Source organism: Canis lupus, chromosome 2 (assembly GCF_003254725.2).
Source record: "Canis lupus dingo isolate Sandy chromosome 2, ASM325472v2, whole genome shotgun sequence".
Classification (NCBI taxonomy): Eukaryota; Metazoa; Chordata; class Mammalia; order Carnivora; family Canidae; genus Canis; species Canis lupus.
In genome coordinates this window covers 42,154,996-42,181,929 of record NC_064244.1, presented here as the reverse complement: position 1 = coordinate 42,181,929, position 26,934 = coordinate 42,154,996, and the positions used below count along the sequence as shown (strand labels likewise).

Here is a 26,934-nt window from a genome sequence, read left to right as displayed (position 1 = left end):
GCTGGGCACATGAAAAGGGAATAGTAGAAACAGCCTCCAATTACAGACCAGTAGGGGAAATAATTTAATACATGTAATGTGAAGACATTCATTCAAAAATCACTTACTGATTGCCAATGCCATACCTAGCCCTGAGCCAGATTCTAGAGATATAAATATTAATAAAACTGTCTCAAAAAAAAAAAAAAACTGTCTCCACTCAAGGAGTTCATTATGAGGAAGACCTTCTCATAGTGAGGAAGACCTTTATAAACTTACCCAAACTCTGTAAGTAGATCTTTAACTATAGAGTGCTTAATGAAAGTCCTTTGAAGCCTATAAAAATGCTATGCACATATTAAGGCATTTTAAATTCCAGAATGAATGGAAAATAACCATGAAACACTTTTAAAAATCTCTTTATTAATCAAAAGGTTATTTTGTGGTCTTTTATCCTTAATCCCTCTCCCCCTTAATCCTTTTAAAAGAGGTTTCAGATTCCTAAGATCCTGTGTGATTCTACCCAGTGGAAGGATGGCCATCTTGCATTATTAGAGTAATACCACAAACTAGCATATAGTTTCTGGATCATAATACACATGTATTTTTTGTTGAATGACTAAAAGAAGGCATGATTGAGTAAGAAACAGATGGGATGGATTAAAGGAAGGCAGAAATGGCCATGGAGTTTTGTTGAGTGTAAATATGCATGGCAGAGCTTTTCCTGCTCTCTTGGGCCCATAATCTGATGAGAAGAAGTGAAGCTCCATTATGATTACTCCAAATGTTTTATGTATCAAGCAGAGACTTTATGGTAGGTATGGTAAATTACCTTCAGAACTGATAAAAGAAGAAAAAAAAAGAACTGATAAAAGACAACTTTTTCATCTGATCTTTTTGGGAAAATACTTCTGATATTTTATTTCTTCTTGTTGTTTTTGTGTCTTAGGTATCTAATTAAATGTGTTTTCCATTCACTGTGCATAGAAATATTTGATTAGTTCAATAAATAAATCTAGAGGAATATCATCTTATTTTGGCAAAAGAAGAAAGATGAGAATGACAGTGATACTTAGGGATGATGATACGAAGAAAAGCCTCAAGAAAGGTTGGATTTGCCAAGTGATAGCCATATATGAGGAATTTAGATATGAAGACAGAGATCCCTTTTTGGACACAGTTGCTGGAATCTCCACTAGAATAGTTATAGTCATTACTGGGTATTAGTCCCCCAAATTGTAGAGATATATAGAAAGATTAGGTGATTTCAGAAAGTAACCACTAAAGCAATGAAGTCCTAGGAAGGATAAGGATTGAGGCTGGGAAAACATTTCTAGTTGTACAAGTTTAGATAATCAAGGACAAAGAAAGAACAAAACTATTTTAAAGGTCTGAAAAAATTAAATGCTCCGGAAAAAGGGTTAAGATATATCTTAAGATTTTAAAGTCCCCCAAAGCTAGTAGATTATAAAGAAAATAGTGAATTGACAGTAACAATCAGGCAAAGTTCAGCCTTGATTTGTGGTCTCTAGGTCCCAGGAGTAGGCATCACAGAAACTCCATTGCTTTTTGGTTGTGAAATGTTGAAAGCAGTGGTATAGAAAGACATTCCTGAGAAGTAGATGATAACTGGCTGTCAGATAAGAAGTGGGACCAAAGGCCCAGGCCAGTGTTCTAGTTGCACAATCTACTTCTCTGTAGAAGTGAATTGGAGGTGGGAAGGTTAGAGATAGCAGTTGGAAGATCTCTCTGTCTACAGAGAGGTAGTTTGCCCAGATTTTCCCATCAGAATGCCATGGCCTAATTGCTGCTTTCTTCTGTAGGACTATGGGCACATTTCATCAGTCTTAGAGCCTTGCTTTTGTCCTTGATAAATGTGGATAATGGTTATAGTCTTGTCTCTGTCTTGTTGGGTGATTATGCCCTGTCAGCAACCTAGGATACAGTGAATGCTTAGTAAACAGTAGTTATTTAATATTGATGTAGCTGCTGCCACAATTCAATAATATATAGGTAATCAACATATAATTACTATCAGGTTGAGGAGAGTCAGCTTTAAAAGCAGGAGAATATATCAGAGTGGCACAGTGACTGAAGAGCATCAGAGGTTCTCCAATAGCACTGCAGACAAAGGTCCACAGTGACCAACCATGAGCAAAAGGCAATTCACCTTCATTACTGAAGAACCACTTCTGGTCAGGGAACCTAGTATAAAGACTTACACTAGAATTGAAGTCTCTCATCTGCTAGAGACATTGAATGATGATTGACACCCATATCTTTTATAGTCAAAACATTAGCAGCAATTTTCTTGGAAGAGTGAATGGTAGATCCCTTAGATCCCTTGTGAGCAGAGTAGGCTGAAGCTGGAACTCCTTAGGGCCAAAGGTGATTCTAAGGGAACACAGAAACCACAGGATTCTAAGACAAGATTTTTCCCAAAAAACCTAATACAACCAACATACTGAGATTTCTTATAGGGATGCTTAAAGAAACTCAATATACAATACAAACTTTTTCTCTGTTAGAAATAGAAAGCTATTACATAGAGATAGAAAATGATCTTGAGTAATGTTTCTTTGTCTTCAGTTCTGGGTTCAAACTCTTTGTATGGTATTAGGAGCTATCAGTATTTGAACTTACTATACATTTTCAAGCTTTTTTTTTTTTTCCATTCTTTTAATACCCAAAGTGAGCTTCCCTATTCAAGTCCCACATTGTTTTACCTCTGAGCCTCGGCTCATGTTCTTCTTCTACCTACAGAGTCCCTCCCTTCGTCACTGTATATCAACATCCAACCCCTCCTTCCATGTCCAACTCACATATCTCTTTGTCCCCAAAGTGTAGCCTGATGTACCAACTAGAAGCAACATTGGCTCTCCCAGTATCCACCAAGTTCTCTATCCGTATCTCTTTCATGGAATCCACTTTCTTCTTTGTATTACAATTATTTGACTAAATGCAGCCTCTCTCATAGATTATAAACTCTCTGAAGGCAAGGCTCATTTTTGGATGAAACTCAAAAAATGAATCTTTAACTCAATTTAGTGAATGTTTATTGAATACCTGTTATATACTAGGCACTTAGTTGGTGCTCTGCCTCTTTTATAAGACCCATCAGTTCGTGGAATATGGTTGCTAAATGAATGAACAAGTGAGATATGTGACCAATCTCAGCCTATTCCCTTTGGCCGTTTTTCAGTCTGTCTTTCAAATGGTCCCTATGAAAAATCAATCCTAGCGTAGGAATCCTAACCTCATGCCCCCAAACACTCAGAAGCTATGCCTTATCCTAGGTAAGAGAAGCCATACCATATTTTATCTGGCTATAGCCCAAAGATGATCAAGATCTGCTAAGACAGAAACTATATTCTAACCACACCAAAAATGTACCCTTATGTCCTTTATACAGGGATTTTATTTGGTTATTTCCTCTCCAACTAAATTGTTAATTCCTTTTGGGTAGTCTTTTTATCAGGACTCTTGTATATGGTGGGAACTCAATAATCTTTTTTCATAGGTGTGACAAATTCAAAATTGCTTTATGTAGTGATTTCAAACCATAAAACATGTACCATATTCTATAAAGAAAGACTAATTGGATATAGGAAAAGTTTGGAAGACTTAATTCAATATTGTCAAAATCTTTTAAAGTAATCAGTTCATTGGCTAGCTTCAGGTTAATTTTAAGAAAAAAATTAATTCAGATGTTTCAAGATTCCCACAAAATATTGGTGACTAATAAAATCTTGTTTATCTTACACTGAAGGTTCATTAGACCTCACCAAAGCAAAATTACTTTTGCCTCTACAGTTGATGCCTTTCCCTAAAATCTCAGTTTTTCTTTACTTTTTTATTTGATGATGCCATGAAAATACAGAGCAGCTGAAATGAATTATGTGTCCTTTCGGAGCAGGGGGAGGGAAAAAAACTTTCCCCAGGGATACATTTTTTTAAGTTCCTCTTTCTATTTGAAATGCTTCCTGACTCGACGGCTTGCAAGAATTTCACAATCCCATGGGTGTAAGAAAGACTAGTTCTGCAGAATAGTGGAACAACATTTCTTGCAAATTAGAAAATTATTTGTTTCTGTTGCTAACCCTATTCAAAATTCAATGGTTTACAAATGTCACTTCTTTCTGGTTATCTTTTCCAAGGTTACTGTGTATCAAGATAGATAAAATACCCTATGTAAAATTATTGATGATAATTACAAGATTCAGGAGTTCTTAATATTACCAGAGATAAATCACTACCTACGTGTTTGTTAATGAGTACATTAAACCTGTAATACCAAGTCAGACTTCTAAGAGTTGTCAATCAGTTTCAAAAAGTTGAAAACATACCTTGGCTCATCTTTGTTTTTATAAGCCTGTGCTAAAGAACATGCATTCAAGTCGCCGACATAGAGACTGTTTAAGCCCAGGACGTACTCACAGAACTACAAGTAATCAACAACCACTGGGGCGGGCTTTCCTGAGGTGGGTAGCTTTTCACATTCATCCAGACTGTCTCTGCTCTCTTTTATAACTACCTGAGTCTTGGTCTCAAGACTTAAATCTCAGTTCCTTAAAAAAACTTCCAGTGGTTTTTCATCCCACAAACTCCTGTAGCTTTCATTGCATGGGTCAGCCAACTGGTACTATGCACTGTGCACTGTGATATGTTGTCTAAATTCCCTCCATGAATCATAGCTCCTGGTTGCATCTTATACTTCTTCTTATACACTAGACATCACATAAGTTCCTGAATAGAAAGAAACACAATTCAAGCATTTGAAAAATACATTGGAGAAGATTAGTTTGAAAGTAGGATGTGCATGAGTGAATGGATATATGTATCTCTTGTTGGATGACTGTAAGCCTTGCTGTAAAAATATCTAAGAAGCAAAGTTTATTGAAATCAAATTCTCCATTAAAGGCCAGTATATTATTAGAAATACATTATTGTATAAAAATAAATGAAACCAACACTAAACAAATTAAAAAACAAACCTATCATTTTATTTCCAAAACCAACACCCCAGAGATTGTACTTTGTTTCTGATATTCTGTCTTACATTTGGGGAGGGAACACTCTTCCTGCAAGGAAACCAGTGAACTTCATGTGGGTTACCACATATAAGCTAGAGGGAGCTCTGCATTCCTCAAGATTCCTACTTTTAGGTATAAGATTAGGAGCTCAATACAAATTATTTATTTGTGGCTAGGGCTGGGAAAAGAAGTGTGAAGTCTGGAAAAATGAACTGAAAATAATGAAGCAAAGGTTAGAGAGGTAGCGTACGTAGAGGAGGTTAGGAGCAACTGAGTGGAGTGTTGAGAAAAGGACCGCATCCAAGGAGAGAGAGAGTCAGCTGTAGTGGAAGGGATGGAAGGGTAGCTTGAAAGGGATCACATGAGATTAGGAGAAATATTAGGCTTACATTACTTGAGCATACACTGTCTGGTACTGTGTTAATGAGGCCTTAGTGGTGTTTAGTGAAGAAGCAAATGAGTGAGTGAATGAATGAATGAATGAATGAATAAAAAGGTTTTTTAATCTAGTCTTCCCCCAAGCTCACTAGATTTCCACCCTGAGATTAAACATTGTGTCTATCGCCTCTCTTTCTCCTTTCTCCCCTGCTCCTCCCACCCGTTGGCTTTAATTCATTTCAGTCTTGCTTTAGATGATGTTATAATCTATTTCTAAAATGTCATGAAAGTTTTAGTTTAACATAATAAACAAACAAATTTCACCATGTAAAATTGCATTAGCATATGGTTTTAACTCACAGATTGATTGCTTGTCTTTTGGTCTAATATGTAATGTGTGTACAGAGTTCTTAGAAAATACTCTCTGGATCCCTCAAACTATAAAGCTGGCTGCCCAGAGTTGGCTGACCTAAAATGGCAATCTGATTAATTACCTCGCCTTAGAGAAAAGACGCGGCCAAAACATTGTTTAGTTCTCTTTATTCCAAAGCTTAATTTAAAATAAAAAAATAAGTTAGAAAATGTTCTGAATATTATGAGGAAAAGATGTCTAAGAAAATCTGTAAGTTTTTATTTTTAATATAAGAATGTGATAAACTTTTTCTTTTTTTTCTAGTTTTACTCTAAAACTCATATATCTAAACTTCTTGGACAAGATCTGTACTTTCAGGAAAGGTCCCCAAATCTCTTAAAGTGGGAGTTAAACTACATAAAAATGGGCAAGTGTGAAAATGCTCATGTGATTGTCTGAAAATACAATTCAAAATTTGTGATTCATGGCGTGGTGATTTTTTAAAATGGCACAGATGAAGCACATTATTCAGTCAATTAAGGATGTAAAGAGGCCTGCTCCAGATCCTTTGAGCTCCTTTCTATAAAGTTTACGTTTTAATTGGTCAGAGTCAGCCTTGTGCACACTTCCAGGCAGCCTAACTGATGAATTGTCTTTGACGAAACGTATCCCTAGACACCTGGAACAATGCAGACAATGTAGGACACCCTCGATAAACATCTTGGGAAAACTGAATACATGTGATTCAAACATGGAGAAGTAGTAGAAAGAAGATTCCCAAACACTGCATGTGGAGTTGTATGCCAATTCCATGCCTTTGCTATGCTGGTGCCCTCTATGTATATGCATTCATACTCTGCCATGAATAGCAGCATTTCACATGTGCAAACCATTTCCTATCTCCTCAGTCTTCACCACCACCCCCTTTTGCAGGATCTTTGAAGTGGGGCTCCTCTCATTTCTGGCCATGCCCAGCATGCCTGGACCAGAACTGGTAAACCTGGCATATCAAGTTTGGTTCTGCCCCCTGCCAAGCCATTGGCCACCCATCCCCAAAGTCTCTCTATGGTTGTGTGATGGAGGCTGAAAGGAGGAAAGAGTCCAGGAAATTTTTTAAAAAGGGGAAGAAGTAAAGGCAGGGTGTGGTATAAATTGAGAGAAAGCAAACAGGTTAGGAGAGGTGGTCTCAGGAGGAAAAAGTTACCTGGACCGTTAAGATATAGCAAAATGAAAGTCTTTATTTTTTTCAATAGTTGAGAAAACATATTTTGGGAACAACTGTTCTTCCAGAGGTGAGAAGGGAAAGTCACACCAGAAGAATCTTTCTTAGGATGAAATTGTGTGTCCTTTTTAAACAAATTGGGCCAACATGTGTTGGCATGTGTAACCATGCAGCTAGAAAACAACGGAGAGCCACAACAACACCCCTCCACCCCCAAAAAAATGAAACCTAGCAATGCTGATACATTTCCATCCACTCATCCTTTTAGCCAACCCCCTTGCATGACAGAGTATGGGCTGCCTGGGAGAGAACACTTGAGGGAGTGGTTAAGGTTTCTCCTTTATCACTGAAGACATCAAATGGGATGGGGCAGGAGGTGAAGGCTCTTGCTTTATTTTCAAGCTCTGCACTCCTCATCTGGGTCCAGCTTTTTGGCAAAGGGAAGGACACCAGCCGGGACCTTGCAGTCCCTCCACTCAGCACAAAGCTTCCTTAGATTAGTGCCCAAACTAATTTTTATGACATGTCATTCCAGTAAGGGCACTGCTGCATTTCACAGATGGGCTTCCCCCAGATAGCGACTGTTGATTGGCCGAGTTGGGATCTGGCTGGATTAGGGAAATTTAAACTGACAGCTGGTCTTTGCATGGAGCATAAAGCGCTTGTTGTTGAAGGAAGCGATGGGGGCTGGTCAGATCCCCTGGCCAAATAGGAGGGTTGCTCTTAGCTGTCGCCAACACTTCCCAAGCTAAGATGACTTCTTAAAAAACAAGAGTTGTGCAAATACAGTTGCACTGTACATGCTCAAATGATCTCAGGCTCTGCCTAAAAGATCAGAGCAGACAAGAAAGCAGCCCAGTGGAAAGTGATGTGGGAACACAGAAACAATTTTTTAAAGAAGCCCACTTCTAGATGGAAATCCTAGAAGTCCTAATCACTGGGAACCTGGCTTCCTTGGAGCAAAGAGTCATATCTAAGTCTCTGCTGGAAGTTAGTTTAGTTTACATTATCAGTATGGAGCAGGGATTTGAAAAGTTTACTTGCCTGAGGAAACACCTGAAAGTATTAGAAATAAAACCACTAATAAAAGCATGTGTGTAAACATGTGCCAGGCATTGTGCTAAGCTCTTAATGTGCATTAACTCATCCAGGCATTGTGCTAAGCTCTTAATGTGCATTAACTCATCCAATCCTCACAGCTACCCCATGAGAGGGTACCATTATTATCCTCATTTTATAGAGGAGGAAACCGAAGCATAGAGAAATTAGGTAGCCTCTGGGCTAGTCTGAGACCCTAACCTACATTAATACCAGTGTTTTCTAAACTACAAGTGACAGTCCATTAAAGATTATAAAATCCATTGAGTGGGTAGCAACTAGGTTTTCGGAAAAAAAATCAGCGTATACTACATAAAGTAGAAATAGGAATTCTTTATCCTTTCAATTCATTTATATATGTTACTTGTTGATTGCAGTATTGTAGCCTGATATGTGACAGAGTAGTTGCCTCTTTTGAACTTTGTGTAAATGAAATGATGTCATATGTGTTCTGTTGTGTCTTTGGTGTCTACCTTCTTTTGCTCAGCTCTATTTTTGAGATATATAATCATATAATATATAACATAGCTGTGATTTGCTCATTCTCAGTAGTGAATTGTATACAATATACATATTGCATAATGTATGACCACACATAATTGTTCAAACCAGTTTCTTGTGGGTGATCTTTGGGTCGTGTCCACTTTTTTTTTTTTTTTTTTTACTATTACAGAGTACTACTATGAACTTACTACGATGTGTCTTTTGGTAGACATATGTCCATGTCTCTGTTGGCCAGGGGATCTAGTGAGGAATGAAATTGCTGGGTCATTGGGTTTATGAAGCTTCAGCATTAGTAGACACTGTCTAACAGTTTCTTCAAAATTGTTGTACCAATTTAAATGTTGCTTACAGTGAATTATAGTCAAAGAAGTTTGAAAATACTTTTCCAGATACAAATACAGAAATAATACATTTACCTACCCCGATCATCTTTTCCTTCCTGTTGTATCCTCCATGTACAGCTGTGAGCAGGGCTGAGAAGGTCAGGGTAGGGGCAGAAACCACAGCTTCTGAAACAGCTTCAGAGCATAACAGAACGAGTGTGCACCTGTTAGGTGTAAAAGAGCCGGTGATCCAGTAACAGGTTCTGCTCTCTCTGACTGGAAGGAACCCTCTTGACACTTCTTTGACCTTCCCCTACTAGTTAACCGTCAGCCACCTAGGACACTTCGGGAGACTACCCTGGTCCCCTGACCACTGCCTAGTGTCCTGTCCTCAAAAGCCCACCTGGTCCATCAGAGCACTCACTTCCCTGCAGCCCTCTCCTTCCAGGAGTAAGACATCCAGTTATAGAGACTACCACCTGAAGGCAAACCAATGAGTCCCAGAGAAGACTATCTTCAGAAAAAGAGGAGAAACAGAGAGAAAAATATAACTCATACCACCCACGGAACTAAGGACTAGAGACTGCCTCTCTGCCTTTTTTATGCTAGCAGTGATGAGCACATGGAACATCATTCTCTGTCCAGAACAGTCTCCGGCTGGCACAGGACCACCCAGGACACACCTCCTGAAGGTCCTGTTCTCACTTCCCTTCTGACAGAAACACCCAGGCTGAGCCCACCTGACCTTGCCAAGTGCACACAACCAAGAACTGCGTGTAGGGTCAGTCTCTCCTGTGTGCCCTATGTTCCCAGGGAGCCCACAAAGAGTTTGAGAAGGAAATGCAGGGCCATCATGTGTGGGTGTGGAATTTGTGGCCTGAGGGGTGAGTGGAAACTGCTTCTATCAACCAGAGGGGCTTTGTCATCCTAGAGCCAGGCCTTCTTCTAACATCCATAGAGACTCCAAATAGATAGAAGGGGTCTGATTCTTCCAGTTCTCCCAGAAACCACACATTTAGAAGCTGCCTCCAACTAAAGAGAAGAGTAATACTGCAGGGCAACATACATTACTTGCAGTAAAAAGAGGATATTTAGAAAGTTGGCTCAAGATCCGTGGACGCCAGCCACATGTGGCATCAAGCACTTGAAACATGGCTAGTTCAAACTGAGATGTGCTGTAAGTGTAAAATACACAGGGGGCTTCAAGGAATTAGTTTAAAAATATAAAATATCTCATTAATAATTTTTCTGTTGTTACATGTTGAAATGATAATATTTGGGATACCCGGAACTAAAGAAAACATATTATTAAAATTAATTTCATCAATGTCAGTTTACTTTTTTTTTTTAATGTGCCCAAGATCATTTAAAATGACATATGTGCCTCACATGTACCTTTTGAATAATGCTGCTCTAAAGTCAGACCACCTGGGCTCTCGCTAATCTCTTGCTTTTGGGAAGTAGTCTAACTTCTTTGTGTCTCTGTTCCCTTGTCCATAAAATAGGAATATTCATGTGCCTCCTAACACATTGTTAGGAATAAGTGTGTTCATATCCATAAAGTGTTGAAAGCAGTGCCTGGCATGAAATAAATTTTCCCTAAATGTTAGATATTATTATTTTTAACATCATCCCTGGTCCTCTGTGAGAACAAAACTTGACAGCTTCAGTAGTTCTACCCTTGTCTCCAGGGAGGCCCAGGGTAGCCACTTCAATCAACACAGATGGAATCAATCATTTGCACTCCTGAGATGCCTACAAGATTAATGATTATATGTCTGGGAATGCCTGTCCTTTGATATAGAGGCCATACACAGACAGAATTCATGCTGTAGTTTATGATAAGCTAGATCCTGATCCTTTGATGAAAGCAGATTACGTCCTGTTCTCCCCAACCCAGAGAATGCTGGGAAGAATGTTCCCTATGGTGCCAACTGGGCCACAGACAAATAGCTGTTGTGGATGTATGCCCTTATTTCTCCTTAAATGATTACTACCAATGTTTTTAATTTATCAGAATACCAACATCTTAAAAAAAAAAAAAAGTCATGATTAAATTTGGAAATAGATATACCCTGAAGAAAGAAATTGGAATCCATCTGGAACCTAAGAATATTTAATCTAAATCTTGAAGCTTACACATAATAGTTCGTTATGGATTTTCCCCCCCTGAATTGAATATGGGACCCTTGCTTTGGGCTACAATGGTGCCTGTTGTTCCCAACTCATTGAAAAACAAGTTCTGATCTTTTCCTTTTAAAGTATTCTGTTTCCAAATGCTTGTCTTGTTAAAAAAAAAAAGCTGGGGGGGGGGTAGAAGAAAGAGAAGGAAAAAAAGCATATCCTGGTGCCTTGAATTGGAGGCCACATTTTTTCCCCCAGTTAATGGCACATTATTTATTTTCTAGATGTGTAAATGAGTAATGAATCCCTCAGGGGAAAGATAGTATTGAAGAGCAAATAAATTCCATGGATGAGGTCCACAGAATTTTAAAAAATGATTATAAACTCATGCTTTCAGCTAATAATAGTCAGGGTTTTGTTGAAGGATAAGGACACTAAATTGAATTACACAACTGGGGAAAGAGAAATACATTTTCATAATTCATTCTGAATTACAGAGGTTTGATTTCTGTATTCTGCTGTTCTGGTTTAAAAAAAATCTAAATTATAAGAAGAATGATTCTGTAGAGAAGGCAAAGTTCTTTTCTATGAGATTCATAAAGCCAGGATGTTTCTCCCTCCCACTCGGGGCATCATAAATTGCTTCTGTGATCCTGTAAAATATCCCCAGACACTTATTAGCAACAGGCATGGCTAATTAACACAGCCAGGGAATGTGGCGCCTTCCCTGGATTCCTGAGCCCTTTAATCCAGAGCAGGACCCACACTTCTTTGCATGTCCCCAAAGCCATTAAGTATTTATCAGAGATCCAATTACTTTAGATCCAGGTCAAAAGGCAAAGCCAGACAAGGAGTATTGAATTGGACACTATTCTTAAAACTTTAAAAATTAGGATGTCTGTGACCACTCTGAAAATGGTGTCATTTACACAGAATTTTGAAGGAGATAGAAAAACAAATACCTAAGGGAGATGAAGACAGACTTGGGGTTTGACTTAATCAGGGGCACAGGGATGATGAAATGACCTGTTTAAGTCCCATCCAGCTCTATACCATGAGTGGTATAGTGCCATTATCTATACTGATCCATTTTTTGGCATCACATAAATTTTAATTCATCATCCTAGACTCAGACATTTTGTCTCTATAAAGAAATGTAATAATGAGTCAGTACCTATGAGTTCTGGATCATGTAATGTTAAAATTATATGTGATGTAGAACACTAAACTGCAGATCAAAACTACAGAAGCAATATTCCTGCTTGGATAGTTTTTGAAAGTCAGAATGTTGTTATTTCAGTCAAGCATTAAAGAAATAATTTTTGGTATCTCCATTGCCAAAATAGAGAATTGTACCATTGTTCAATTTTGTAGCTGACAGTACAAGCTAACCACAGGGACTGACATAATTTTTGGGTGATCCCTAAGGTATAGTCCCTTATTCTATACTCAATCATCTCTGTCTTCTCCAGTACAGAAGGCAAGCTTACCAGATTTAAGCTGGCACAAAGTTGAGAGGGAGAATAACTATGCCAGATAACAAAATCAAAGTTTGTTTTTTTGAGGGGAGGAGGAATTAGCAAGTATAAATGCAAAAACCTTTAGAAAGCCACCTTCACAAATACCTGTTGAGGATAATCTGCCTGGCACCACTGATGTGAAAAGGACCTGGGAGCTGTTGTGTTTCAGTTGCGGACAAACCCAGTATTCATGCAAAACACACTGTGGCTGAATTAATATAAGAATAAAACTTGAATGAGGTGGCAAGACTCCCACATACTTTGTACTTGTTTTTACCACATCTGGAGTGTGGTTTTCCTTTTTGGGCACCGAATTACATGAGATACAAGCTGGGGTATGATCAAGAGGAAGTAACCAGAATGATATTATATAAGGAACAGAAAGAAGGGAAAAGAAAGGCCTTTTGGGTTGGCATGACAGTTGTCTTCAAATATTCCAAAGGATATCAAGTTGTACAGACAATACTAGGACCTCAAGTAGAATACATCTTTTGTATTTCCCTTTACTAGTGCACTAGCCATGTCTGTCCACCTGGGATTAAAAACGTCTGAGTGGCAGAGGCCTCCTATTTTGACACCCCTGAAGCTCACCTAGGCTCTCACTGGGCTTCTTTAAAGCCTTTAGCAACTTTTACCAAATTGAGCATTTTGATACCTATACATCTCACAGTAACTATAATTTAAACAATTTTTTGGAAATAGTTTTAAAAATAAAATAAATATGCTTATAAAATTATTCGGCCATGAAAAATTAATTTTCTTTACAAGTAGAATATTTGGGAATCTTTGAAGAGTGAGAGAAATCTAGGAGTGCCTGGGTGGCTTAGTCAGTTAAGTGTACAACTCTTGATTGTGGCTCAGGTCCTGATCTCAGGGTCTAAAATCAAATCTCAACATAGGGCTCTGAGCTCAGTGCAGAGTCTGCTTGTCCCTCTCCCTCTGTTCCTCCCCCTGCTGGAGCTCCCTCCTTCCCTCCCTCTCTCTCTCTCTCTCAAATAAATAAAATCTTAAAAAAAGAAAAGTGAGAAAAAATATCTATAAACTGAAATCTACCTATAAACTGCTTTTGAATGTAATGGGATTTTTTAATGTTTTAGGTTGATGTTACTGGTGGACATTTAATTAACTGTTTTATTAATTTTGTTATATATATGTATATAAGTAATTGCTATATACAATATAATATAAATATACTAGGTTTAGTATTTTCATAATCTTTTGCAAAGCTCAGAAGTCCCAGGCACAGTACCCCTGAGGACAAGTGAATAAAAGATCACTGCCTGCCACAGTGTTACATAGTAAGCACTCAGTAGGTATTTGCCAAATCAGTTAAAATACACTGATTTATCAAATAGAATACAAAAATTTCTGGTTCACTTCTCTGCTAAGAGCTTGAGAGAGGGCACTAAAAGGAGAGTAGGAATGGGAGGGAGAGCAGCTGCTGTCCTCAAATTTCTGGTGGATCCGTTTGCCAAGAAAAGATACATCCTAATTTGGTTGTTAATTGCAGGTGTGATGGTCCCCAGTGCTGCACCAGAGCCATTTCATGTTAATAGCAGGAAGTGTACTGTGATCAGAGAAGCAAACTCTTATTTGGTTCAGGAGTTGAGTCACTGCTCTTCTAAAAAGGGAGGAATCTAAATATACTGAAAGAGGGAGCTAGTCACTGGATATCAGAAAGGGTGTCTTTTTGCAGGTCTTTTTGAAAAAAAGGCAACAGATTAAGCAGTGGATCAAAATATAAGTGAAAGACTTGCCCACCAAGTTAAAAAGCAGAAAAGAACCGAAGTAAAATAAAAATAGCTCCAACCCAGAGATCAAGAGGACTATTTTGTCCAAAGAAAGAATAGAAGTAGTCCGCTTACACTCTGCCAAGCCACTAGCTTCAAGTGCATCTTTGTGCAGATAGTCGAGGGTCTGAAAGGCTTTATTATTAAGAAGTTAATGCTTGACAGCAGCCGACTCCACCACAGCAAAATTGCCCGCCTTGGAAAGACGGCCTCCTATGAGTCTTGGGTTAATTACTCAAACCTCCAAATTATCCTTCAGGGAACAAAATGAAGCATGCAAAATCAAAAGCAGATCTGTAGCTGAGATTATGAAAAGGGAGTGGGTTCCTTTCCATTTTAAAAAATGATTATTTCTATTGTAGGAACCACAAGAAGGGAAAGGGAAAGAAAAAAAAAAAAACCTGCCCATGGACCAGGAGGCAATAATAAATGGCTGGCAGCTGTACAGCCCAAGGGGAAAACAAAATCTGCTCATATAAATACTTACAAGGCAGTTTTCTCTAAATTTCCAAAACAAGTCGCCACAAATCAAATTTTTTGAGAAGAATGGAGGTGCTGAGATGGAGATACCCCAAGTTTTGTTGCTAAAGAATATTTTCAGTGGTACCATTTTTGTAAAATAGCTGAATGTGCTAAATCAAGCCACCTACTATCTACTGAAAATAAAATAACCACTTAAAAATTATTTCACCCTCTATATATACTCATATCTATTTCCTCACCCTACTTCCCATTTCAAGACATAAATTCATTTTAAAAATAATGTGTTTTGGTTGAGAATCACCATCACTACCAAAACCTTTAATTCTTTTCTCTGCTTTTTCCCCCCCATCAATCATGGCTGTCAGATACTCCCAAAACTTTTTAGAAGTATCTCTTAAACAGTGGTAGGTCCCTAAACATGTTCTTGAGCAGAGTTGGAGTGGGTTGTCCATGAATTATAAATTTTTTTTGAATTAAATTTTGTATTTTCATTACAATGGTAATTTAAAATTTTGTCTTTATCAGACGAAACGTCCTTTCTGCCTGGTAATTTGCAATTGCACAGCAGTTTCATGAAAGAAGGCTTCAGTTGTTTAAATTAGTGTTCATCACATTTTTCTTTTGATTAATTAAATGTTGAGTTTTCTTGGGGTGTCTGGGAGGTTCAGTGTGTTAAGTGGCTGACTCGATTTTGGCTCAGGTCATGATCTCAGGGTCCTGGGATTGAGATCCACATCAGGTTCTGTGCTCAGCATGGAGTCTGCTTGAGATTCCCTCTCTTCCTCTCCCTATACCCCTCCCCCTGCTCTCTCTCTCTCTTTGTCTAAAACAAACAAACAAACAAACAAATAAATAAATCAATAAATCTTTAAAAAAAATAAAATAAAATAAAATAAATAAATAAATAAATAAATTAGTGTTCATCAAACTAGGGTCTATGGATTTATTCTCAGGGGTAGGAGAAAAATTTTATTCTTTTAAAAAAATCCTTACACTTCAAAATTTGAGAACGTGACCTACACTTTTAATTACCTTTTTCACAACCAGCTGACCCAAAGTCTCACCAACACATATCTGCTACTCCTGAAGCATGTTAATCAAGTTGATTGCAAGGGTTTCAGGTATTACATGTGAATTCTTCTTAAAATCAGACTAGTAGGTATCTGCATAAATAAAATGGTAGTATGAGGCCTGGCACAGAATATTAATACTAATTTCATATTTAGTTTTACTGATCTTTTGATCTCCCAATCTTCCCTTCTCCCCCCTCAAACAGATGTAGATCCTTTATATTTATAGTGGCTGAAAGAATCTGGGTGATGCCCTAGGGAAGTGTATGAGGTTTACCAGATGCTACAACCAATATTGACCTATAAATTTCTCCAAACAAATTTGGGCCAACAGCTAATTAACTCACTCATCATGTTTTTTTTTTTTCATTTAAAAAAAATTATAGTAAAACCTACATAATATAAAGTTTACCTTTTTAACTATTTTGAAGCATACAGTTCAGTGGCATTAGGTATATTTGCATTGTTGTACATCTACCACCCTCATCCATCTCCAGAACTTTTCTCATCTTCCCAAACTAAAAGTTCATCCCCATTAAATAATAGCTCTTCATTTCCTTTTCTCTGAGGCCTTGGCACCCACGATTCTACTTCCTGTCTCTATGAATTTGGCTATTCTACCATAGTTCTTTTTGAATGCTGCTCTGATTCTTAAATCAAGGTGAACCAAGAACTCTCTGTGGTCCTTTCCTATTATCTTGTATGGACATAGGAATCACTTGAACCCCAGTTCTTAGATGCAGTTCATTAACACATTTGAAATATCCCTGCCACTAAACTCCTCATGCCTTCTAAATTCTTCTATCAGCCCAGCTGGAAGGACTGATCTGTCTACCAGGCTGCCCTGCCTGTAAATGACCCACAAAGAAGGTGCACTCTATGCTAAGACAAAAATGGAGCTGCTTTCCCTCAAATTTGTGGAGGAGCTATTTACAGTTTTTCTGCCCTGGAAGCCCTCGTTATGTCAAAGGTGCCATTTGATATGGGTGGATTTGAGATCAGAATAGGCTCTTCTTGCAGCCTAGGTTTCAAAGGATTCCTCTTGGCTCATGCCAAGAGCTGAGAACTAGTAAGGATGGCTCTGCCATGTTCTTTGCTTTGGAAATGAGCTATCAGCTGGAGTGCTTTTTGCTAATGGACAAGCAGAGAGCATCTGGAATAGCAGCAAGGATGGAATAAATGTCACTATTATTCATACTTTGCCATTGGTTGCCGAAAGTCATCCTATTCTATGCTAAGCTCTGACTTGATGAGATGGGATGTCATAATCAGCTATCAAAGTCAAGATACACTAGATGCAAACCCAGAGGTGAAAACACATTATTACAATGAAACATGAAGGAGCACAGTTTTCTTACTCTAAAAGAGCTTTCATTACTTTTTACAGCATCTGTGTGAATACACCTTTAAAGGCCCTATGCTTGATTTCTCCTATGCCTACATTACTTTTTTTCATTTGTTCTTGATTGACATGGGAAGTGATAACTGGACTTAGTTGGGGGAGTTAAATTGCTTTGGAGAGAGACTAAGCAGAGAAGGGAAACTGGAAAGGAAACAGAACTATGCATATTTTCCTTTTATTTATACATTTCATAAGTAATATGCCAGGTATAGAGAAAGAAGGGGAATCTTAGATAAATAAAATGAGCCGTTACAGAGAAAAATCTTGGGAACTAAGAAATAAGATTCCATTAGTTATGTAAAGCCTTGGATTAACTACCAGGCATCCAAGCTTAATCCCAACTTCGCTTTAAGAGCAATAGACTAGAGTTTGCAAACCTCATTCTTAGGCTACACTTGGCCACTAACTCTATTACCTTGGTCAAGTAGGAGATCATCTTTGAGCTTCAGCTTTCTTATATATGAAATGGAAAAAAATAACATCTGCCAGTCTGCCTTGAATTACTATAATGTTACTTTGCATATAAGAATTTACAACAGTATACTTGACTTATTTCTTCCAATTTTTTATTGCTCTTGTCACTTAACTTCTGCCTATTTTATAAACCCTATGATGCATTTAAAAAATTTTTGTTTTCAAAGATCGTCTTTCAAATAAACTAAGAGAAAACTGACATCATTTATATTTACTCATGTAATCATCATTTCTGTCATTTTCCATTCCTTTCTGTAGATCTGAATTTTTATTTGGTATCATTTCCCTTTGGCCTAAAGATCTTTCTCTAATTTATATATATATATATATATATATATATATATATATATATATATATATATATTATAGTGCAGGTATACTGTGACAAGTTATATCAGGTTTCATGTATCCAAAAATACCTTCAATTTCACCATCATCTTAAAATGATATATTCCTGGATATAAAATGCTAGGTTGACAGGTTTTGTTTTATTTTTTTCTTTTCAATACTTTAAAGATGTTATTTCTTTGTATTGTATTCTAAATTGCATTATTTATAATGAGACATTAACTGTCATTTACGTTGCTATTACCTTGTATGTAATGTGTCTTTTTTTTTTCTTTTCTTAATGCTTTATAAATTTTCTCTGTGGTTTTCAGAAGTTTGACTATAATATACCTAGATATAGTTTCCTTTGCATCATTCCTTTAGAGACTTTTTGAGTTTCTTGGACCACATTCTTAAATCTGTGGGTTGATAATTTTCAAAAATTTAAAAGTTTTCAGCCATATTTCCTCAAATTTTTTTTCTGCTTAATTCTTTTTCTCCACTCTTGCAAGGACTCTAATTGCTTATAGATCTTTTGGTGTTATCCCACAAATTATTGACATCCTCTTTTTTCCTTAAAATTTTCCTCTTTCATTTTTACTTTGAATAATTTCTTTTGACCAGTTTTTAAGTTTACTGATCCTTTCTTGGGCAGTTTCCCATTTAGTGTTAATTTTACCCAGTGATTTTTAACCTTTAAAGATTCTAGATTTTTGGCTCTAGAATTCCACTTGATTCTTTTTTTAGAATTTTAATTTTTATCCTTTTTTTGTATTTTAAAAGTATTTTTATCCATTTTTTATTCAACATAATCACCTTTAAGTTAATGATTTAATATATTTATAATAGTTGTTTTAAAGTCCTTCTCTGCCTATTCCAATAACTGTCATCTGCAAATCTGTTTCTAATGGCTGTTTTTTCTTAAATGTAGTTTGGTGGTTTTTTTGTTTTATTTTGTTTTGCTTTCTTGCATGAATATAATTCTGATTTTGGGACACTGTATATGAATGTTCTTATGCTGGCTCACAGCTTTAACTGTATCAAGTTCACCTGTATTTAACTCTTCCCAAATTGCTATTTGATATTGTTGGTAGTTAAGGTGGGTGAGGATTGGCTGAAGTTTCAGATATTTTTAGTTTGTTTACCTTTGGACAAAACTTTGGCAGGGCTCCAGAATGTGCAGAGTTGTACAATTTCTCTTTGTTTAACAGTCACTCCCCCAATTGCTATTTTTCTCAGCAAACTTTATGGTGGATTGTGGTGGTATCGGAAGAAGAATTTTTGATCCAAGTGTTCTGTTCTTGCCTTTGGGATTCTTCAGATTCCAGACCCTCTAGCCAGCACACATTGTTTTATAATGCTTGGCCAATTTCCCTCCATCCCTGGAAGATCTCTCCAACTGCACCCAGTTTCTGTCTATACTTATACCAGGTATCCGTAGATATAGAAGCTGTCACAGCTTTCTACTTACCTATGAAAAGCTTATTTCCCTTGGAATTAACTTCATCAAGCCTTCATTGAATGCATCCTCCTTCCCCTGCCCCATAGAAAAGTATAATTTTTATTTTTTCTGGGACTTGTTTGTTGTTACTAAAGGAGGGATACTCTTTAGCGTCCTTCTACATCCTGACCAGAAGCAGAAATCTCAAAGGAGATTGTTATTAACCCAAGTGTCTGAGAGACACTCGTTTGGGAAGACCACCTACTTTTAGCAGGAAGCTATTGAGTCTGTGTACAAATCATAGTACTACTGTCAGCTTTTTCTTGTATTGTTTGCATCTCTGGCCAAAGCTACTCCTTATATCTTTTCACATTTTTCCTTCATCTAGCCATTCTCTGACTCTTAAAGTAAGATGATTTGTAGTAAATACATAGGTTTGTCTTAGCTATAAAAACCCATAGGAAATCTGTAGATCTGTGTTCTGCTATCAGGGGGGTGCCTGGGTGACTCAGCTGGTTAACCCTCTGACTCATGATTTTGGGTCAGGTCTTGATCTCTAGGTCATGAGATCCAGTCTGCATTGGGCTCCCCACATAGCAGGGAGTCTGTTTGGGATTCTCTCTCTCCTTCTTGCTCTGCCCCCCTACTCTTGCTCTCTCTTTCAAATAAATAAATAAATAAATAAATAAATAAATAAATTTATTTATTTTAGGAAACATGTTTATTGTTATAGTGGAAAAACACATGGAATGTCTACTTTCAAAGATACTGTACTTTAGTCCAGAAGCTACCCTTAGGACATCTCACAAACTTTCTAGGTCACCGTCTCCTAGTTTCTAATATGGGAGTTTGCACTAAATTATCTCTAAATATCTTCCAGTTCTAAATTCAGATATAGGTAGCTCTCGATCCTCTTAAAGGAGGATAACTGAGTTGATAAAATTGACCAAAGTATGCACGCCATTGTCCTTTAAGTTGCCAGTTCTAATTCAGCTAACCTGTGGCTAGAATTGGCCTGACCTGGTTAGACTGGTGAGTTGTCCCACCTTTCTATTACTTTTTTTTCTCTTCCAGCCCTGTGGGTGCAGAAGAGGAAGCAGCCTCTAACTCTTGCCTCCTGGAGTCTATCAGGAGGCATCCTGATCCATTATTCTCTTCTAATTTGAACTTCTTTATCCCAGAAAACATTAACCACAATAATTTGGTATCTCTTCAAGATTAATAATATCATTTTCATTCAAATAAGCAAAATAATTTTTTTTACCATTATAGTATTCACGCTGTAGTATCCCTGAGATGTGGTATAAAAACTTAGGTAAATGCCTGGGTGACATATTCATAAGGGGCTCTTTAGGGAAGCCAGGAAATAAGAGTTCATTCTTAATATTTCAAGGAATTTGTCACTATAAATGCTTTGCTTTCCCATAGACTCCTCTTTCTCCCATGAATCTTCAGTTTTGCTGCAGCTTGAAGCTTTTAGTTATCAAATAACAAGTTTTCTGAGGTTTTTTATGAGCTTTAGATTTTAACAAGCTCATGTGTGCACCTTATCTCCTAGCCTGATGACAGCCTTATGTGTAATAGGATACTAGAACTAGCTATGAATCTGGTCCGTATTGACATCAGTCATGGAATTCAACCAACTAACCAAAAGCAAGGTTGGTTGATTTGTGCTAGAGTGAGTATGTGTGACTGAAACGAGATTTCTATTAAAATTTGACTAGCTTGATTCCTTGAGAGATATCTGCATAAAGAAAAGTCTTCCAAGGTTAAATATTTTTAGAAGATAATCATATACTCTTGAAGAGTCACAGTGGCTACTAGCGTATTTATTAATGGCTCTTCAATAAAGAAAATTATTTGCCATTTTGTTCAGTCCAGTGGTTCCCCAAATTATTTGATTATAAACATTTTTTCCTACCTTGAACACACTGGAATCCTCTGAGCTTAAGTTAACCTGACAAACATTGAGCCGGAAATCTGTGTGAGAGTGAAGCCAAGTGTGTTCTTATGATTCTATCCCACATATGAAGGTATTCTTCCTTTAAGTACAAGAGTAGGGTTGGAATAGCACAGTGGCTCTGTCAGATGGACATATGGCCAAGAGAGACTGTGATCCCTAAGCTTGCCCCCATCTCTCTTTTCTACAGTGAACCTTGGTGACATAAGCTTGGGGCTGCATTTTTCTCAGATGTATGAATTCATAGAGCCAAAATAAACAAAACTCCAAATGTAAACAAAAAAGGTCATGAGTCATGAGTCCACTGCTGCCCTGTGCCTACAGCAAGTTTTACACTTAGTCACTCCTGTAAGTAGCTATTCCTAACTGGGTTGCCTATGGGAATAGGAAGTCATTTTGTTAACTATTGTACTCTATAATTCTGAAGATATAATTTATGAACTATTCCAGAGGCCAAGAACAGAATTGTCCCCATCAGAAGCCATAGCACTTTAAGAGCAATGAAATCCCCTCTCTGTAGCAAAAGGAAAAAACAGACATTAAGAGTTTTAGAATCTATTTACAAAATATACTAAGTGCACATGTACTGAGGTGATGGCTAACTTTAATGTTGGTCTAAGATGCCTGTTGATATTTTAACTCTCCCACAGTTAACCTTGACTCTGTTGTTGACCTAACCTGAGCCTTGCATACTTTTCTGCTACATCAGGAAAAGGTTAGGAATTTATAAAGCAAAGCAAACAAGCCTCTGAGGTTGGTTACTGTAATGGTTACTTCCCTGTTGGGAATTTTGAATCTAAAACAAAATGAGGAGATCAGGCTTATATATGGCAGGCAGTTTGTGAGTCTGCAACACAGTTTATGCACAAGGCACTGCAAGGAAAGATTTGCAGAAATGGGGCCCGTTTACAGTATTCAAAGGACCAGTCTGCTTCTAACACACACATTTCTGGACATATTTTGAAATGAAACATACATTGACGGGGCATTAAGTTGCTTAAGTTGCTTAGATACAAGCAATTTGAAGAGATAGGAAATGTATCCATAAACATGGAACATTGAAAATGTATCCATAATACTATAAACAGTATTCTAAAAAGTACCAGTATAAATGTTGTATCATTATATTGTAAACCTGAAACTAACATAATTGTATGTTAGTTGGTATTGGCATAACTGGCTTAGCTTAAGTTCTCGGCAAGGTGTTATAAGATTTGCCAGGTGAAATTTGTTGGTACATTAGGGATTGTCTATTTCGATGACAGGCATCTATCTCCTTGCTTAGTGATAGGTATTCTTGATATGTAACATGACTGCAGTACTACTAAATGATTACTGGGCCTTAAGTAAAAAGCAGTGAAGTAAGCAGTCTAATTCTGCTAGAAAGTATTTTTTGTTTATAAAATTACCTCTTTCCATCAAACTGATGTCTTTAATTCTACATTAGAAATATATTGGGTTAAAAAAAAGAAATATATTGGGTTAAGGCATTAATCTCTATAGAAAGTAAAGAGCTATTACAGTATGTTAAAAATAGATTAATGTTTCACAGTAAACTCAGTTACTGAAACTCAGGGAAAATGAAGTTGTCAAATCTTTTTCTGAAATTAGACTTTGACAGGAAAGATTAGAGTAATCTTCAGAACAATAAATGCTGAGGAACTCCCAGCGGGCGATGAGAACATCCAAGACCATTTTTCCTAACTCATAGTGTTTTCTCCAACAGAGCTTCTTATAAATACCCTTTTTCTTCCATTTAAAAAGTTTTTTTTTAATAAATTAATTTTTTATTGGTGTTCAATTTACCAACATACAGAATAACACCCAGTGCTCATCCCGTCAAGTGCCCCCCTCAGTGCCCGTCACCCATTCACCCCCACCCCCCGCCCTCCTCCCTTTCCACCACCCCTAGTCCGTTTCCCAGAGTTAGGAGTCTTTATGTTCTGTCTCCCTTTCTGATATTTCCCACACATTTCTTCTCCCTTCCCTTATATTCCCTTTCACTATTATTTATATTCCCCAAATGAATGAGAACATACACTGTCCTTCTCCGATTGACTTACTTCACTCAGCATAATACCCTCCAGTTCCATCCACGTTGAAGCAAATGGCGGGTATTTGTCGTTTCTAATGGCTGAGGAATATTCCATTGTATCCATAAATCACATCTTCTTTATCCATTCATCTTTCGATGGACACCGAGGCTCCTTCCACAGTTTGGCTATTGTGGACATTGCTGCTAGAAACATCGGGGTGCAGGTGTCCCGGCGTTTCATTGCATCTGAATCTTTGGGGTAAATCCCCAACAGTGCAATTGCTGGGTCGTAGGGCAGGTCTATTTTTAACTCTTTGAGGAACCTCCACACAGTTTTCCAGAGTGGCTGCACCAGTTCACATTCCCACCAACAGTGCAAGAGGGTTCCCTTTTCTCCGCATCCTCTCCAACATTTGTGGTTTCCTGCCTTGTTAATTTTCCCCATTCTCACTGGTGTGAGGTGGTATCTCATTGTGGTTTTGATTTGTATTTCCCTGATGGCAAGTGATGCAGAGCATTTTCTCATGTGCATGTTGGCCATGTCTATGTCTTCCTCTGTGAGATTTCTGTTCATGTCTTTTGCCCATTTTATGATTGGATTGGTGTTGAGTTTAATAAGTTCTTTATAGATCTTGGATACTAGCCCTTTATCTGATACGTCATTTGCAAGTATCTTCTCCCATTCTGTAGGTTGTCTTTTAGTTTTGTTGACTGTATCCTTTGCTGTGCAAAAGCTTCTAATCTTGATAAAGTCCCAATAGTTCATTTTTGCTTTTGTTTCTTTTGCCTTCGTGGATGTATCTTGCAAGAAGTTACTGTGGCTGAGTTCAAAAAAGGTGTTGCCTGTATTCTCCTCTAGGATTTTGATGGAATCTTGTCTCACATTTAGATCTTTCATCCATTTTGAGTTTATCTTTGTGTATGGTGAAAGAGAGTGGTCTAGTTTCATTCTTCTGCATGTGGATGTCCCATTTTCCCAGCACTATTTTTTGAAGAGACTGTCTTTCTTCCAATGGACAGTCTTTCCTCCTTTATCGAATATTAGTTGACCATAAAGTTCAGGGTCCACTTCTGGGTTCTCTATTCTGTTCCATTGATCTATGTGTCTGTTTTTGTGCCAGTACCACACTGTCTTGATGACCACAGCTTTGTAGTACAACCTGAAATCCGGCATTGTGATGCCCCCAGATATGGTTTTCTTTTTTAAAATTCCCCTGGCTATTCGGGGTCTTTTCTGATTCCACACAAATCTTAAAATAATTTGTTCTAACTCTCTGAAGAAAGTCCATGGTATTTTGATAGGGATTGCATTAAACGTGTAAATTTCCCTGGGTAACATTGACATTTTCACAATATTAATTCTGCCAATCCATGAGCATGGAATATTTTTCCATCTCTTTGTGTCTTTCTCAATTTCTTTCAGAAGTGTTCTATAGTTTTTAGGGTATAGATCCTTTACCTCTTTGGTTAGGTTTATTCCTAGGTATCTTATGCTTTGGGGTGCAATTGTAAATGGGATTGACTCCTTAATTTCTCTTTCTTCAGTCTCATTGTTAGTGTATAGAAATGCCATTGATTTCTGGGCATTGATTTTGTATCCTGCCACACTACCAAATTGCTGTATGAGTTCTAGCAATCTTGGGGTGGAGACTTTTGGGTTTTCTATGTAGAGTATCATGTCATCGGCGAAGAGGGAGAGTTTGACTTCTTTGCCAATTTGAATGCCTTTAATGTCTTTATGTTGTCTGATTGCTGAGGTTAGGACTTCCAATACTATGTTGAATAGCAGTGGTGAGAGTGGACATCCCTGTCTTGTTCCTGATCTTAGGGGAAAGGCTCCCAATGCTTCCCCATTGAGAAAGATATTTGCTGTGGGCTTTTCATAGATGGCTTTTAAGATGTCGAGGAAAGTTCCCTCTATCCCTACACTCTGAAGAGTTTTGATCAGGAATGGATGCTGTATTTTGTCAAATGCTTTCTCTGCATCTAATGAGAGGATCATATGGTTCTTGGTTTTTCTCTTGCTGATATGATGAATCACATTGATTGTTTTATGAGTGTTGAACCAGCCTTGTGTCCCGGGGATAAATCCTACTTGGTCGTGGTGAATAATTTTCTTAATGTGCTGTTGGATCCTATTGGCCAGTATCTTGTTGAGAATTTTTGCATCCATGTTCATCAGGGATATTGGTCTGTAATTCTCCTTTTTGGTGAGAAATTTTGGAATTAAGGTGATGCTGGCCTCACAGAACAAATTTGGAAGTACTCCATCTCTTTCTATCTTTCCAAACAGCTTTAGTAGAATAGGTATGGTTTCTTCTTTAAACGTTTGATAGAATTCCCCTGGGAAGCCATCTGGCCCTGGACTTTTGTGTCTTGGGAGGTTTTTGATGACTGCTTCAATTTCCTCCCTGGTTATTGGCCTATTCAGGTTTTCTATTTCTTCCTGTTCCAGTTTTGGTAGTTTGTGGCTTTCCAGGAATGCGTCCATTTCTTCTAGATTGCCTAATTTATTGGCATATAGCTGTTCATAATATGTTTTTAAAATCGTTTGTATTTCCTTGGTGTTGGTAGTGATCTCTCCTTTCTCATTCATGATTTTATTAATTGAGTCTTCTCTCTCTTCTTTTTAATAAGGTTAGCTAATGGTTTATCTATCTTATTAATTCTTTCAAAGAACCAACTCCTGGTTCTGTTGATCTGTTCCACAGTTCTTCTGGTCTCGATTTCATTGAGTTCTGCTTGAATTTTAATTAACTCTCTTCTGCTGGGTGTAGGGTCCATCTGCTGTTTTTTCTCTAGCTCCTTTATGTGTAAGGTTAGCTTTTGTATTTTAGTGCTTTCCAGTTTTTGAATGGATGCTTGTATTGCAATGTATTTCCCCCTTAGGACTGCTTTTGCTTCATCCCAAAGATTTTGAATGGTTGTATCTTCATTCTCATTAGTTTCCATGAATCTTTCTAATTCTTCCTTAATTTCCTGGTTGACCCTTTCATCTTTTAGCAGGATGGTCCTTAACCTCCACGTGTTTGAGGTCCTTCCAAACTTCTTGTTGTGATTTAGTTCTAATTTCAAGGCATTATGGTCTGAGAATATGCAGGGGACGATCCCAATCTTTTGGTATCGGTTCAGACCCGATTTGTGACCCAGTATGTGGTCTATTCTGGAGAAAGTTCCATGTGCACTTGAGAAGAATGTGTATTCAGTTGAGTTTGGATGTAAAGTTCTGTAGATATCTGTGAAATCCATCGGGTCCAGTGTATCATTTAAAGCTCTCGTTTCTTTGGAGATGTTGTGCTTTGAAGACCTATCGAGGGTAGAAAGAGCTAGATTGAAGTCACCAAGTATAAGTGTATTATTATCTAAGTATTTCTTTACTTTGGTTATTAATTGGTTTAAATATTTGGCAGCTCCCACAT

At 37.5% G+C, this 26,934-nt stretch overlaps 1 protein-coding gene and 1 long non-coding RNA gene across 2 annotated transcripts in view; one reads left to right on the top strand and one right to left on the bottom strand.

Annotated features, from left to right (window-relative positions):
- The window catches only part of ANKRD55 (ankyrin repeat domain 55), a 568,067-nt gene that overhangs the window by 338,688 nt on the left and 202,445 nt on the right, over positions 1-26,934 (top strand). The window lies entirely within an intron of this gene.
- LOC112659965 (uncharacterized) lies at positions 454-14,512 on the bottom strand. Its single transcript, XR_003136616.3, has 3 exons — positions 14,399-14,512; positions 8,987-9,113; positions 454-2,373 (listed from the first exon to the last, which is right to left on the bottom strand). It is a non-coding gene; the product is annotated as an uncharacterized LOC112659965 (long non-coding RNA).